Here is a 13,941-nt window from a genome sequence, read left to right on the forward strand (position 1 = left end):
GCGCGTGCGGCGGGACGAAGGCTGCGACCGCCGCTCCGGTCATTGAAAAGGCCGTAACGTCGCTGGGTTGGGTGAAATGGTCGGACGGGCGGCGGTGCGAGGCTGCACGGCCGGACAGACGGCGTTGTGTGGCACGGGGGCGGCTGTGCGGTGCTGGACGTTGGATGAAGGATTGAAGTGGGATTTTTTTCGATATATATTTAGGATTGTTGGAGCTGACGTTAATGAGGTCGTTAACTGTGAGGCATGTATCGGTAACGCTGGAAGTAGAAGAAATAAAAACACTTTCACGAATAAAGTACAACTTCAGAGCTCTCGCTGCTCGGGGCCGTACAGCTGCCGTTCGGGGCGGCACTCTGTGCTCCTTACAGCCCTACTGCTGTGGGGCTCTGGAGCTGCCCTGTCGGACTCCGTGGTCCCGATGGGTCCTCCCCAACTTGGGATGTTTTATGGTTCTGTGACCTAATGTACACGTGTCCACCCGGCTTTGCTCTAGCCACAGCAGTAGAAGGGGGCAGCTCTAACAAAGAAAGAAAATAAGAATACAGCTGGTGAGGAAGTCAATTTAAATAATCATTTGAATGGTTGTCTTGAGAATTTGAGAAATGCGTTACTAAAACAGACTGTAAAGCATTGCAGCATGAAGGTGTTCTCTCTAAGAATGAGGTTTCCTCAAGGGCTCGCGCTTAACTGCTTAGAACTTGTGGGCTCACTCACCCTGCTGTGAATTGTCAACATCTTCGATTTGTTTCAGTTTAATGGGATGATTGAGTGTCAGCTTCAGGTAGGAAGAGCCTCTCAAACTGGTTCATCAGGAGCACATTCTTCTGGGGGCACTGCTGTGGGGTCACAGCCCGCAGGACGGCTCATGCTGGGAGTGCCCATAGGAGCTGTGGGTGCAGCTGTGTGGAGCTGGATAGAGTGGGGGGGAGGCCCTAAAACAAGATTTGCTTTTTGTATCTTGTCTTAGTGAACGATGGAGGAGATGTTAGTTTGGAATACGTTTTGATCTAAATTGGAAGTTAGAATGAATGGTATACTTATGCAGAATAAATAATTAATCTCTTCTCTTTGCTGCACGGTTTGTTGGCATGATTTTAGCAGGATTTTAGAAAAGATATTAGTGGTTATCTGATTAATTGGGACACGCTTGGTTGCCATTTTATTTTATAGATGGGTACAGATAAACTTATCCCGTGCACTTATGCTCTGGATAAACTTATCCTGGATCAGAGTGTAAGTACAACTGATGAGATAAAGGAAGGAGGTCCGCATAGAGCTGTGTGCTGGTGGGGAGGCTGTGCTGGGAGCAGGGCAGTGCTGCCCCGCAGCTGGGATCCCTCTCACAGGCTGCCCCGTGGCTTTTCCTCCGTGCCCTGGGTTGTGACTCTGGCTGCATTGCTTGGTGCCTGCGTGTGAGTGCCAGCTGTGGTCACGGATGTGTTTTGGTCAGGAGTGAAGCACAGGAGGACTGGGGTCTTCCTGGGGGTCAATGAAGCTTCCTAATGTTTGTGCTTTGCTTGGTCGAAAGGGGAGCAGAAGAGTATTAGCACTCGGATTAAGTCATGCCGTCTGCTCTTAGGGAAGCAGAGAGGTTGTATCTGAGTGTGCAGAGAGTTGGGATGAGGCTGCTGTGGTGCTTTATGGCACGGCCTGGCCTGCTCCCCATGGCTGTTACGTCACCCGGCACGCTGTCACTGCGCGTTAACGTTCTCCCTGCATGGCCACTTCAGTGCAGATTCTTGTCCTTGTGTTTCTGTCACAATGTCCAACATCACTTCTGAACCCACACGGACGAGAGGTGAGATGGCAATTGAAAGAGAGAGTCACTGATCTAAAATTTGCTCTGATTATTCTTTTGAGGGTGCTTTTTCCCATTCATGTTTAGCTTGGGAAAGGGAATATTTTCCCTTGAGCGACCCAAGAGCTTTATCTTCCAGTTTGTACTTCTGTACTTGCAACTCGCATGCATCCGCGCTTGCTGAGTTCAGACAGTCTCCTCCCTCTCTTTTCCTCACTGCTCTGCTCACACCAACGTTTCTGTAGCCCTACATCGAACTGCTGGCTTGGGGAACAATCATGTTAAAACAAACTCAGGTTTTCCCTTCTTCATTCTCCTTTAAAAAAAAAAAAAAGAAAAGAAGAGGAGAAGAGAAATTATGGTTTTATGACTGCGGATGGAGTTTGCTGTGGGTCTCCTCGAATGACTTACGCTGACTCAAGGAAGGGACGTGTGGAAACTAGCTGTGGGAAGGGTGGGCCCACATCTGGCTCAGCGTGCCCAGCAAGCAGCTGGGATCCCCGGGCTGTGGGATCCCCGGCCTTTGGGACACAGCTGCCAGGGCTGTGAGTGCTGAGCAGCGGCTCTGGAGCTCATCTCTGCAGTGCTGAGGACTGGAAAGCTGGCTTTTAGTGTAGAATACATAACCGATACTTCTGAAAAGTAGATCCTTTGTAACCGTTGTCAAAGGATGTGTCTGCTAATGGATAATAGAGGTGGGATAAATTTCAGTCTTCTGCTCTTTATATAACATACTGACCTTTTTGAAATAAAACAACCCAAAAGTGCATACAGATTGGTAATGCAGTAGAAAAATCACTGAAGTGTAAAACCAAAAACCTTGAGGCTGGTTGTTCTGTGGTTGAATATCATACGCAGCATTCAAATATAACAAAGTTAACTATTCATTATGAACAGGCAGAGGTACAAAATTGCAATCAAAGCAGTTCATTCAATGTCAAGCACTAAATCTGAACTGATTAAATGTGCTAATTTAGCTAGTGCTTTCATTTTGAACAGCTAAAAAATAACATGTAGTAAAAGTTACATCTTTTCACTGGAGCAGGTAGGCCAGAGCTCTTTACTCTTTTTTTTCCCCGTTTTGTTTGTCACATCTGAATACCTGTAAAACTGCAGGGCTTTTTGGAGCTTGAAAGCAACAAGAAAAATGTGAGCGGTCTCCTGAATAGCTCCTCTGCCCTGAAAATGTCACGTAGTCAAAACTCGGTTTCCTTCCATGCCTAGGTGACTGTGATCTATTTGTGCCCACTGGGATTTATTGGTGCACTACATATGCTTTGTAGCAATTTTTTTTTTATACTAGAATTCTTTTTCTTTCCATGATCCAAGAAGTATCTCTAGCAAGGCAATGAATGATCAAAGAAGAGTGGAACGGATGCCTTATGAAAACAGCAAGAGCTTGCTTTTACTTTTGAACTTCAGAACAAATATGAGCAGTTTTCAGGAGTAGAAATAACACATTTTAGCTTCTTTGAGGAGCTCCAAGAAGGTGCTGAAGCAGACAGGCTGTGCTGAGTGGTTCTTTCTGCGGGCTCATGGTGACCAGAGCACAGTTCTTCCAAAGCCCTGTGAGTTCTGCCAGCCTTGGACATGTCTGACTCTCCTTTGAGTCCATCTGTCTTATTGGCTTTAAAATCAGAGCTATGGAGTACGTTGCTGCAAAATGATTGTCTGGATTTGGGACAGGGTGTTGAACTCCCAGATTTTCTCACCAGGATTAGAAAGTTCTGTTGGAACAGCCCCTCACTCTGCTGTGTGTTCCTTCCCAGTTCCATACGCTGCGCCAACACAACGTCGTCTTATGTCTCCAAATGAATGGGATTGGGAAACCAGTCTAGGAGTACGCTGTGCTTTGAGTCAGGCTTTCTGATGTTGTGCCCCTCATCTGGCTTTCTGTGCAGCTACGCTGTGGTGGTATCCAGAGAAAACAGGGCAAATGAGGGCTGGGGTTCGGTGCTGGGGAGGCAGGCCTTGGGGCAGAGCTGCCAGCCGTGTGGCTCTGTGTCAGGACGAGATGCTCCTTGTTCCAAGCTGTGCGTTCTGCATTGGAGGCTTCTTGGGATCCAGAAGTTGGAAAACTACATGCAGCTGCTGTGCAGATTTTCCTGATTGCTGATATGCTGCAGAGGAAGAAAGTCTTTCTCAATGCTTTCCTTTCCTTTCCTCTCGCCTTCATCTTCAGCTTTTTTAGTTCATTATATACTTTGTGGACGTAAGGTTTTGCCTCTGCGTTCCTTATACTAAGTTTTGCTCGAGAAACTTTGTTTTTCTTTGTTTTTCTTACATTTTTGATACTTGCTCTAATAGACTCTGAAGGAGTAGTAATGATTTCTTTCACACTAAAAGACAGTGGCCTGACCTCATTCTGAAGTTCAGATATGCTGCTAATCTTAGCAGGAATTGGTGAGTGGCCAAAGTGCAGGTGAAGTAAGGTATGTGCTCGTCCCTCTGTGCTTTATCACCTCTGTTATCTTCCCTGTGTTTATGTTAAGAGTAAACTGATGAGGGTGAATATTCTTTGGATAAGATTTGGCTTTCTCATCAGTAAGTACAGCAGCTGATCTGAAGACTGACTGCAGTGAACTCATGGGTCTAACTTTGAACTGTATCACAACAGGCTGCTGGGCTTGGTAAAATCCAAAGGAACTGCTGTTTGCAAAAGCATGCGGCGCTTCAGCAGGGCTTGAAATGTAAACTTCAGCATCTGTTCATAGAATTGAATCCCAAGTTGAAAGGGACCCACAGGGCCGTCCAGTCCAGCTCCTGAACATTTTGGTTATTCCCTGCTACATTGTATGGTTTTCTCAGGTACTTTCTGCATTCGCTGTGCGGCTCTGGGTCTGAGTAGCAGCAGTGTGGGGAAAGCTTTCCCATTGGGGTGGGTGTGCTGAGCAGTTGCCCTCCCAGTCCCACCTGTCAGCTGTCCCAACAGCAACTGGAGAGCTTTTGCAGTTGCTTTGTAGACAATTGGAAAGGATTTGGGGTCACCTTGCAAAGTTTATGGAACTGGTGCAATGTACCAAATAATGCAGAGGTTTGTTATTAAAGGCAGGTCTGAGTTGTGGTGAAGTTTGTTTGGCAAACAGAAGGCAGACGGATAGCAATCAATGCCAGTGCTTGGCAAGATGAGGCATGTAGGAAAGAAAGATTTATAGGCAACAATAAAGAAAGTTTTCACTTGTTGGAGTTGCGCTCCAGTTCAGACAAACAGCCACTTACACACCAGTTGTTTCAGTCGCATTGTCCGGAGCCCTGATATTTTGTATGGATTTGCTGAGCAGAAGAATCTGCAAGTTTTGATAGCAGCATTACAAAGTGATTGGAAAATAATAAGCTGCAGAGTTCAGTAGTTTCCATGAACCCATGGCAGTTTGTATTTCCTTGTGCATAGAGGAACACGATCTGCTCATACGACCACTCACTGATGGAGGCTGTGCAAGATGCTGTGTGCAGTGGGGCAGGCAGGAGTGACCCCAGAGCTGTCCTGACCCCAGGCTGGCCGTGGCTAGCATCCTCAGCCTTGCTTGTGTGGGCTGCTCCAGTCCTTTCGTCATCCTCAGGGCCCACGTGGATGTCAGGCTGTGAATTCTGAAGTGTTCTTGTTGCTGTTGGGACTTTTGTGAGTTCTCACATCAGCGATTCATGTCCAGTGTCAATCTGCACCTGCTCTTCTTATTGGGGTGAGTTATTCCTCTTGAATGTAGCAGTTTATTTTCCCAGAATTTGTAGGAAATATATGGGTTTTGTGTCCTATTGCCTCTTGTCTTGAAGGTATCTGACAGGTTCGGACCCTACTGGAAGCTGGAGCCCTGCTGCTCCCTTAGCAGAGGAGTTACACCTGTTCAGCAGAAGCGTGTTCCTTTGGAACTGACTTCCTCTGTGTTGTGGAGTTTGGTGCTCCAGGCACGTGCCTCCATTAGCAGTTTTAAACTCTTCTCTGCGTTTGCTGCTGGTAGAACTTCCATCAGCTCTTGGCTGTAAGTATGTTTGAATGAGCATGTGCCCTTCCTTTGCCTACATGCAGATTTCCTTTGGGTAAAAGTCTGGCTTTGTTTTTGTTTTAGGGCATCTGTATTCTAGATGGGGCTTTCTGCCTCACCTTGAAACCTGAGCTGTACCTGGGATGGAGCTGCTCCTCAATCAGATGGGGAAATCATTTGGTTTCTTATTTTGTGGCCTGAAAAGATTCAGTTTAATCTTCAGCACTTTGTTTAAGTTGCGTGCTGCCAATTCAGTAGAAAAGGTGCTTTCAGAGGCGTGGTAGCAAGGAAGGGATTATATTGTTTAGGGTAAAATTAAGTACTGCGTGCTGTGCAGCTATTTCAATACATTAATACAATAGCAAAAGAATTCATTTCAGAAGATCACCTTTCTACCCCTGAGCCAGGGAATCTGCAGGGTTTTATGTTTACTGAATTAAGCTTTAACAGGAAAGAAAGCTGAAGCCCTGGGAACTGGGAGCAGGTGCCTGATGCAGTGGGATACCAGTACCTGCTGAAGGAACTCCTCCCTTTAAAGTTCAGTAAGGAAAGGCAAGTTAATGGAGTTGGAGAGGTCTTCAGTATAGCAGCAGGGAGGCTGTGATGCCCTGCTCCCTTGCAGCGGGTGGCCCTCAGTGGGGCATGTCTGAGTCCCAGGAAGCTTTTGCTGGGGTGTCCAGCAAGCATCGTTACCTGCAGCCAGCTGATTACCCCCATGAACCCTAACCCCCAGCAGGCTTGTCTTCTGTTAAATTATCTTTCCATGGATCCTCATCGAGCTTTAGCACATACAAAGTGTTGCACATGCAAAACCAAGGAATCGAATGGAGGGGGTCATGGATGATAAAGCACAGATAAACAGGCCTTGCTTTTTTAGTTAGTTTTTTGTGGCTTCAGAGTTAAAGATACCCGGTGCAATGAGCAGGCAGTGATTTAAAACAAGATTTGTTTGTTTGTTTGTTTGTTTGTTTTTTGTACACCATTTAATTTCAGAAATAGCCGATTGATGTTTTGGGTGGTAAAAGGATCGATGACTCGAGGTGTCAGATCTGCAGGGATACACCTGCTTAGCGAAGCACAAAGGAAGGGAGCCAGTCTGCAGCTGCTTGTAGAGCCTGGAGGGTATTTTGTGCAAAGCTTACTGGTTCTTGTAAAGCTTTCCTTGTAATCTGCTGCTATCAGAGAAAAGATATCTCTGTTGAGTTTGATTTGGCATTAGCATCCCTATGTTTTCTACCACTTGGCAATTCCAGACTAGTTAAACCACTCATTCTTTCATTGCTGCTGTTCCTCTGATTCCATTGGGGGTTTTAGCTCCGCAGTACAGAAAAGAACTTTTTATCCACGTTTTGCTGTTAAATGTTTGGCTTGGCTTCCCACTTTTTCATCAAACATAGTACTTGAATTGTAGTTAGGAACCAAAGTGATGGTAAGGGAGCATAAGTGCTCTTCAGTTTGGGGAAGGTGCATGAAAGCACCCTTTAATGTCAGCAGCTTACTGAAGTGAGCCCAGGGGCTGTGCTGATGGCCTGTGGGCTCCGGGTGGTCCATGGTAGGAAACGCTGCCCCAGGCCAAGTCTCATGAATGTGGCCTCCAGACCTGTCTTCACTACGTAGGAAATGCTGGATCTGAGAGGTGATTGCAATGCATTTAAAGTCTGAATTCTTACACGCTGCCGTTCTTTGAGGTCAGATACCGTGGTATGGCTCAAAAGGAAAAGGTGCATCTGTCTTTTTGTTGCTGGTGGCTCAGCAGTGGGTGCTGTTACAGCTGTTCTACAGCAAATGTAAGAGACGGCAAAAATAAGCCCACTGGAAAAAATTGTGCTAAGCTGAAGAGGCTGAGAAACTGTCCTGAGACAAGGGTGTGTGGATTATCAGAGGGCTTCTGTCTGTGACTGCAGGTGGTGCTTTGCACCTACGGAACTGATATAACTGGCTGGAGCACCTGGTTACCTCTGTTTCTGGTGAATTTTGATTTTGGCACAGTATCAATCTTTTAAAGTGGTTGGTAAGTAGGTATTGCTAATACTTGTTCTTCGGACGTGCAAAATTTGGGCATTTGGGAAATGAAGTTGAAGCTTTTTAGTGGCAGAATGAAGACGGGGAGGAAACCAAGTATCCTTTCCATTCAGGTTTGCTTGGAATGACAAAGTGTCGCTGCTGTTATAACATTGTTATTTACTGTTGTTACGTGGAAAAATAGAGTTGTTTGAATTCCTTAATTGAATTTTCATACCTATCATATTTGGACTCTTTCCAAAGGCCAAACTTAGTTCAGTTTCCTGCATGCTGGAAAATTAAAATACGGCAGCTTTGGGTTGTTTTCTTTTCATTCTTCTCAATTTTGGGTTGTTTATGAGCAATGTGCCTCTTTAAACACTGCTGCTCCTCAAAGTCCCTCGGATGTGACGGGGTGGTTTGGCTGTGGAGCTGAGCAGTGCCCGGCTGGGTCCGTGTGTCTGTGCTTCTGTCGTTCTTCAGTTGTGCTGCTTTGTCCGCTGTGTTTTATTAGTTTCTTTTGAGTTCTGGGAGTTTAGTCTGGAATTTACAATGGCGTAGGACAGACTTCTTAGTAAGTCAGTGCCGGTCCATTTCTTGAAGTGACACTCACTAAATAAAGTTGTTGTCTTTCTGAGATTTGTAAAATTGGATGCAAACAGGACCCAGGATTTATACTGTCTGTCTGCATTTATAAAAGTACTCTTTGAGCTGTGAATGAGGATGACTGAAACACAGCCAGGAAAGCTTTATTTGATATTTGGACGTGTGCCATGAATAGAGTTCAGCTAACACATGCCTTTGTCAGTTGTTGAAATTCAACTTTAAAAGGATTAATTTCTCAACCCTACCCTGCTGAGCAGAACCCTGAATGTTGGGATTAGCAGCTTTTCTGAAGGTTGGTGGAACACTGCAGTAAGTGACTTCTGTTCAGGTATAAATTATTGGCACAGTTACCCTTCTAATACGAGCACTTTTGGTCTCAACACTTGCAGCTTTAAAAAAGGAGGAAAAAACCTTTTGGATATTATTTATTTTTCAATATGAGAGGCAACGATAACCAGTGAGTTGGTTAGTAATATGCTGCTGATGGACTTGGTTTGAAGTAAAGGCGGCTGTGTGTCAGCGAGCTCCTCTCCTGCTCACCAGCATGTGCCGTGCGTTGTGCCGCGTGTCAGCAGCACAGCACAGCTCCTCTGCTGCTGCTTCACAGGGGAGTTGCACCAACGTCAACTTCTTAATCAAAGTTTTCTGCTGTGGGCAGAACGATGGCATCGGCCTTTCCCTGTGCGCTCACAAGTCGTGTTGATTTAGGGTTCACTGCTTTTGTCCGAAGCCGGAGGGAACTGGAAGGAAGATTTTATGTTCGGTTGTGTAAAACGGCCTTGTATGCACTGCAGTTTCTTTGAAAACCTGCCACTGTTGCTGCAGCGGCAATATAGCTCTGCCAGTACTGACAGTAATGGGAGCACTGGAGGCAGGACTCGCTGCCGGTGTTCGGCTGTGCTGCCATCCACAGAGCCGCTGCTCGTGACGTGGATGATGCAACGCGAGGGAGGCAGCAAGTTCACTCACTTGTTTTCACCGCCGTCTGCTTGGAGGTGCAGCTGAAGGAAGGCAGCGGTGCGTCCTTTCTGAAGGATGCCCTTCTCACAGGACGTGCACGGGGAAGGACATAACCCAGACATGTTTGTCACCTGGTTAAGCGTTGGTTTGGGCTGAGTCCTGTGTTTAATCACGTTATTCTGAGACACCCCCAGAGGCGTCGTGCAAGCACTGCTGTGGTGCTGCCCGGCAGACTGAGCGCCGGCCTGCATGGACACGGCTGTGTGCTGGTGGCTGGGCAGCCTCATCAGCTGCTGCCTGCCTGTGGCTCAGTTTCTGCGTGTGCAGAGATAGGAGAAATCATGCTGACAGCTTCGTAATGCGCTTTGGGATGCGTGCATCAAGACTATGAAGGAGTTCTCTGCCTCAGCCCGTCAGCTTGATGGCTTGCACCTTCTTCTGGTTGTGCACAAATCCTGTGCCATTTGTACGTGTGTGGAGGTGTGCACTCAGCGTGGCTGTAGCGCTTCTCCTTGCTGACTTAGGGGCACAAAGCCTCAGGCTGCCTGCCTGCATCTCCCTGCAGGCCTGAGCTCAGATGGGCTGGGTGCACACGATCCCTGCACGATCTCTGCACATCCCATCATTCTGTACTGTGAGAACCGAACTTGTTCAATTAAACCATACGTGGGGTATATGGGAGGACCTGGTTTCCCTTGGTGTGTGTATGGAGGGAGCTGATCAGCTCCTACAGGCTCTTCCTGATGAGAAATAGTTTGCTTGAAAGTGTTCCCACACCCAAGCTTTTGTTACAGAAAAATCCATCAGGGTCTCCTGACGCTAACATGTTGTTACAAAGCAAGGCTTTGCTTGTGTGTTGAGTATTTAGAGCTGATGTAACACTCCCACCTCCCTTTCAGAACCCTTTGTGAACTGAGCTATTGTGGTGTTGTTTAGTGACTGGGTTTATTGTATGCAACTATATTGTTTGTCATAGACTGGATTTGTGGGTAGAACCAGACTTCAAGTTAAAAATAAACAAACCAAAAACAAGCAACAAAAACATGTGGGTTCTTCTGAAAGGATCAGAAGCTTTGATTTTTCAGATATAGCATAGATTTTGGTTTTAGTGCCTTCTACAAACATTTCTGAAAGACCTCAATTGCGCACAGAGCTTCATTAAACAGCAGCTAACTTTGGGGTGGGGTGTGACAGCAGAGACCTTGTAATACAGGTTTAGCTCCAAACCCTACACTTCAGTGTGAATTGACGAGCATCACAAAATCTGTATGTGCACAGGCGCTTTGAACCTGATTTTTTATGCTGCCTGGGGATGCATGCAGCATGGACACTGGTTTTGGTGGTTTATTTATTCTTTGCTTTCTTTCTAGTGTCCTTCATTTGCAGAGCATGTGTGCTCCACTGTACTTTCCTCACTTGCAGCCTCTACAGCTGAAGCTACCTGCATGTTTGTGTACTTCTAATTGTTTTTTAATTTAGTTCCATGTAAACATCTCTTTGCCTGTTTGCTTGCTTGTTTTTTGATCAGCTCGGAGTACCTCATTAGAAGAGATTTCTAGTAGCACGCTGCCAGCTGATTAAAAGAGTGCACCAAGGTTTGTCTAATCTCTGGTGTGACTGTCATGTGCTACAGCAAGGAAGTGGCTTCGGGAGAAGCAGCCAAATCTGCACGGGTATTAAACCATGTTGAGGAGAACTGTATTGGTGGGGATGAAGTGGACAGCCGTTCTGTGCGGGCAGCTTATTAAACACAAGGATTGTCTTTGCTCTTCAGAAGGCCGAGGAAGTGGTAAGAGATTTCCAGTACATACCCTTAAAGGCAAAAAGCCCATGGGAATGCCCTATCTGCCCCCAGGGCACTGGCTGTGCCCCGTGCTGTCCTGCATGGCTGCTCTGCACGCAGGGCACTGCTGATACTTTGGGATGGGGCTGAGGGTTTTGGGGATGGCCTGGCTGTGCTTTGGGACTTGTGGTGGTTCAGCTGCACCCAACGAGCCACCTCCCAGAGCTTGGGGAGGAGATGAGTCCTCCTGCAGTGTCATAAACCAGTTCTGGCACAGTGAGCCAGCGAGGCACTGAATTGCTGGGATCACAACTCTTCACCTGTATAGCTGAAACTTCTATGGGGATGTAACTGAGGAGTCATTCAAGGCTCATTCCATGTGAGTAGCTACAGAGGAGGCTTGCAGTTGCTGCATGTGAGGCAATGCTGGCTCTGGGTGTGCTGGGTTTGCTGGGCTACAGCTGCGCCGATTGTTTTCAACTCCTTTCATGAGCTGTTCTGAGGAAACTGCTTTTTCCTCTTGCCACCTTCCATTTACTTGAAGCAGGAGCATCTGTCCCCGTGTCAGCATTAGGCTCATACTATTTAATGAGAGAGCTTTTACCTGGCAGTGGTTTATCTTCTGACAGTGGGGGCCTGCCCAAAAGGGGGATTGCCCCGTGTCACTGGGAGGTTAGCACACCAGTGAGTTTCTGTGGACATATCCAAAGCCAGAAGAGGAACGTTCAGTTCTGAGGGGCTTAGGCCACCTCTAGCTGTCTGCTTGCCGAGGATCTGAAATTTTGCACTTGGATATGGACTCGGGATCTGGGCTGTTCTGGCAGGACGGCCACGTGAAGTGCAGTTTTCTGAGGTGGCAATGTAATTGGCAGCAACATCAAAGTTACGGGCAGCTGATTGCAGAGAGATTACAGTGCTGGGATAATTGGCTAAAGGGCGGGTGAAGGAACTCGACGCTTAAAGTACTTGGTGTAAATCTGCCTGTCCCTATGTGTCCTTGATTTCAGTAATAGAATCTGTGAAGCCTGGGCTCACCTGGTGGGTGCAGGGAGATATTCTGAGGGGTGGTGTGGGATTTGGGAGGCTGTTGTGAGTGGGGTGGGATGGCTGGCAGCGTGGCTGTGTGGGGATGGATGTGAGCAGCTCAGGGCTGCTGCTGAGCTGGGCTGGTCCGTCTTGTTTATGCTTCACAGTAATAACAGTCCTGAAATGCAGGTTCCTCTTCCTATCTGGAATAAAGAAAATGTATTCAGGGAAAATGCTGGGTATACATGGAGCTGCTGGTAGAGAAGAACAGAAACTCGAGATCAACGGGTGCATTCTCTAAGGGGATTTAAAACCAGCAGTAAATTAGGAGGCACTGGTGCTGCCAGCTGACTGCAGCCTGGCTCCTTCATTCAGCACAGTGCCTGCTGAAAACAGGAATTCTGTTTATGTATTTTTCACGTTAACTTTTTAAAAATTATTTTTGCTTTCAAATGCAATACTACATTTAGATAACTGTTTTTTCTTGTTGATGTTTTCCATGCGAATAAGTGCAAAATTCTGGCAGAAGGGAGTGTATATGTGTTAAAAAACAAATAAAAAACCCCACTCCACTACCAAAAAAACAACCAAAGGAAAACCAAACACAGCAACAGCAATGAGTTGATCAGTAAGAAAGGAGCCTGAGCTGTTTAAGAACGGCAGTGAGCATGGGGAGAAGCTGCATCCCCCGGGAAGAATCGGTTTCCTTGCAGTAAGGCTAATCTTTCTGGCATTTGTCAGTTTCTGCTTTAATGCTATTTATAGTGCAGCGTATATAAACACTGGCCTGTGTTTAGGTGAAAACACAAAGTTTCATTTGAAGTCTGATGTGTTAGGAGCAGGTTTGATGTGGCAAGTTTCCTTAAAGGTACCCAAAGCATTTCAGGTTCCCGAGGGAAGTTCTGCAGGGGTTGTTCTTAATAACGCAGCTCACGAGAGATGTGCGTTAGCTCACAAAGCTGTGCCTGTGCTGAGGAAATCCAGGAGGTTCCCCTTAGCTTAGATGTGACGTTGGACTTGTTGGTGCAGTGTCCAGGTGTGCGGGGACAGCAGCTGGCTGCCGTGGGTGAGGCCGTTTTGAGTCGCTTGGTCTTTTAGCAATGAAGCATGAAATTAAAGGTTTGCTCTTAATGGTCTTGTGATCTTCGGGAATGTGCTTCAGTTTGAATGCTTGCTTTTCCTCCCCGCGCTCTCTTTATCGTATTGTTAGAATTATTCACAAGGATGGTATTTGTGCTTGTTGTGGGTCATATTTATGCTAAAATTATCTGTTCCATGAGAAACTGCTTCGGGGCTTTTGGCTCTGAGCATCCCTTTAGAGCAGCAGATTTGACATGCCTTTGTCACTTTTGAGAATTAAAAATACATATTTTAGAAAAGATGAAAGCTCGATCCCACCTAATTACTTAGCTGGAACGAGGCTTTGTAACTAACACCAATATCTTATGAGTCATGTTGGAATTATAATGATGAGCAGTCCTCTCAAGGAGGATGTCTTGTGAGGCAACAGTGAGGAGTGAAAATGTATGCATGTATTCTACATGCAGATAAAAATAAACCCGGCAGCCTCTGGCTGTGGGGCTGCTGCTGCTCCCCTGCGAGGGGCTGCTGTGCACCAGGGGCAGCTGCACGGCTGTAGCTGCTGTGGGGGCTCTGTTGCTGCGGCAGCAATCTTGGCCTTTGGGTCGAGATACCCATCCTGAAGACAGTCTGTGGTCCAGCAGAAAACGGACCTGCACACATCTCATGGCTTCCAAATGCCACATTTTATTTGGAGATGTTTT

This window comes from Meleagris gallopavo, chromosome 13 (genome assembly GCF_000146605.3).
Source record: "Meleagris gallopavo isolate NT-WF06-2002-E0010 breed Aviagen turkey brand Nicholas breeding stock chromosome 13, Turkey_5.1, whole genome shotgun sequence".
NCBI classification, from domain to species: Eukaryota; Metazoa; Chordata; class Aves; order Galliformes; family Phasianidae; genus Meleagris; species Meleagris gallopavo.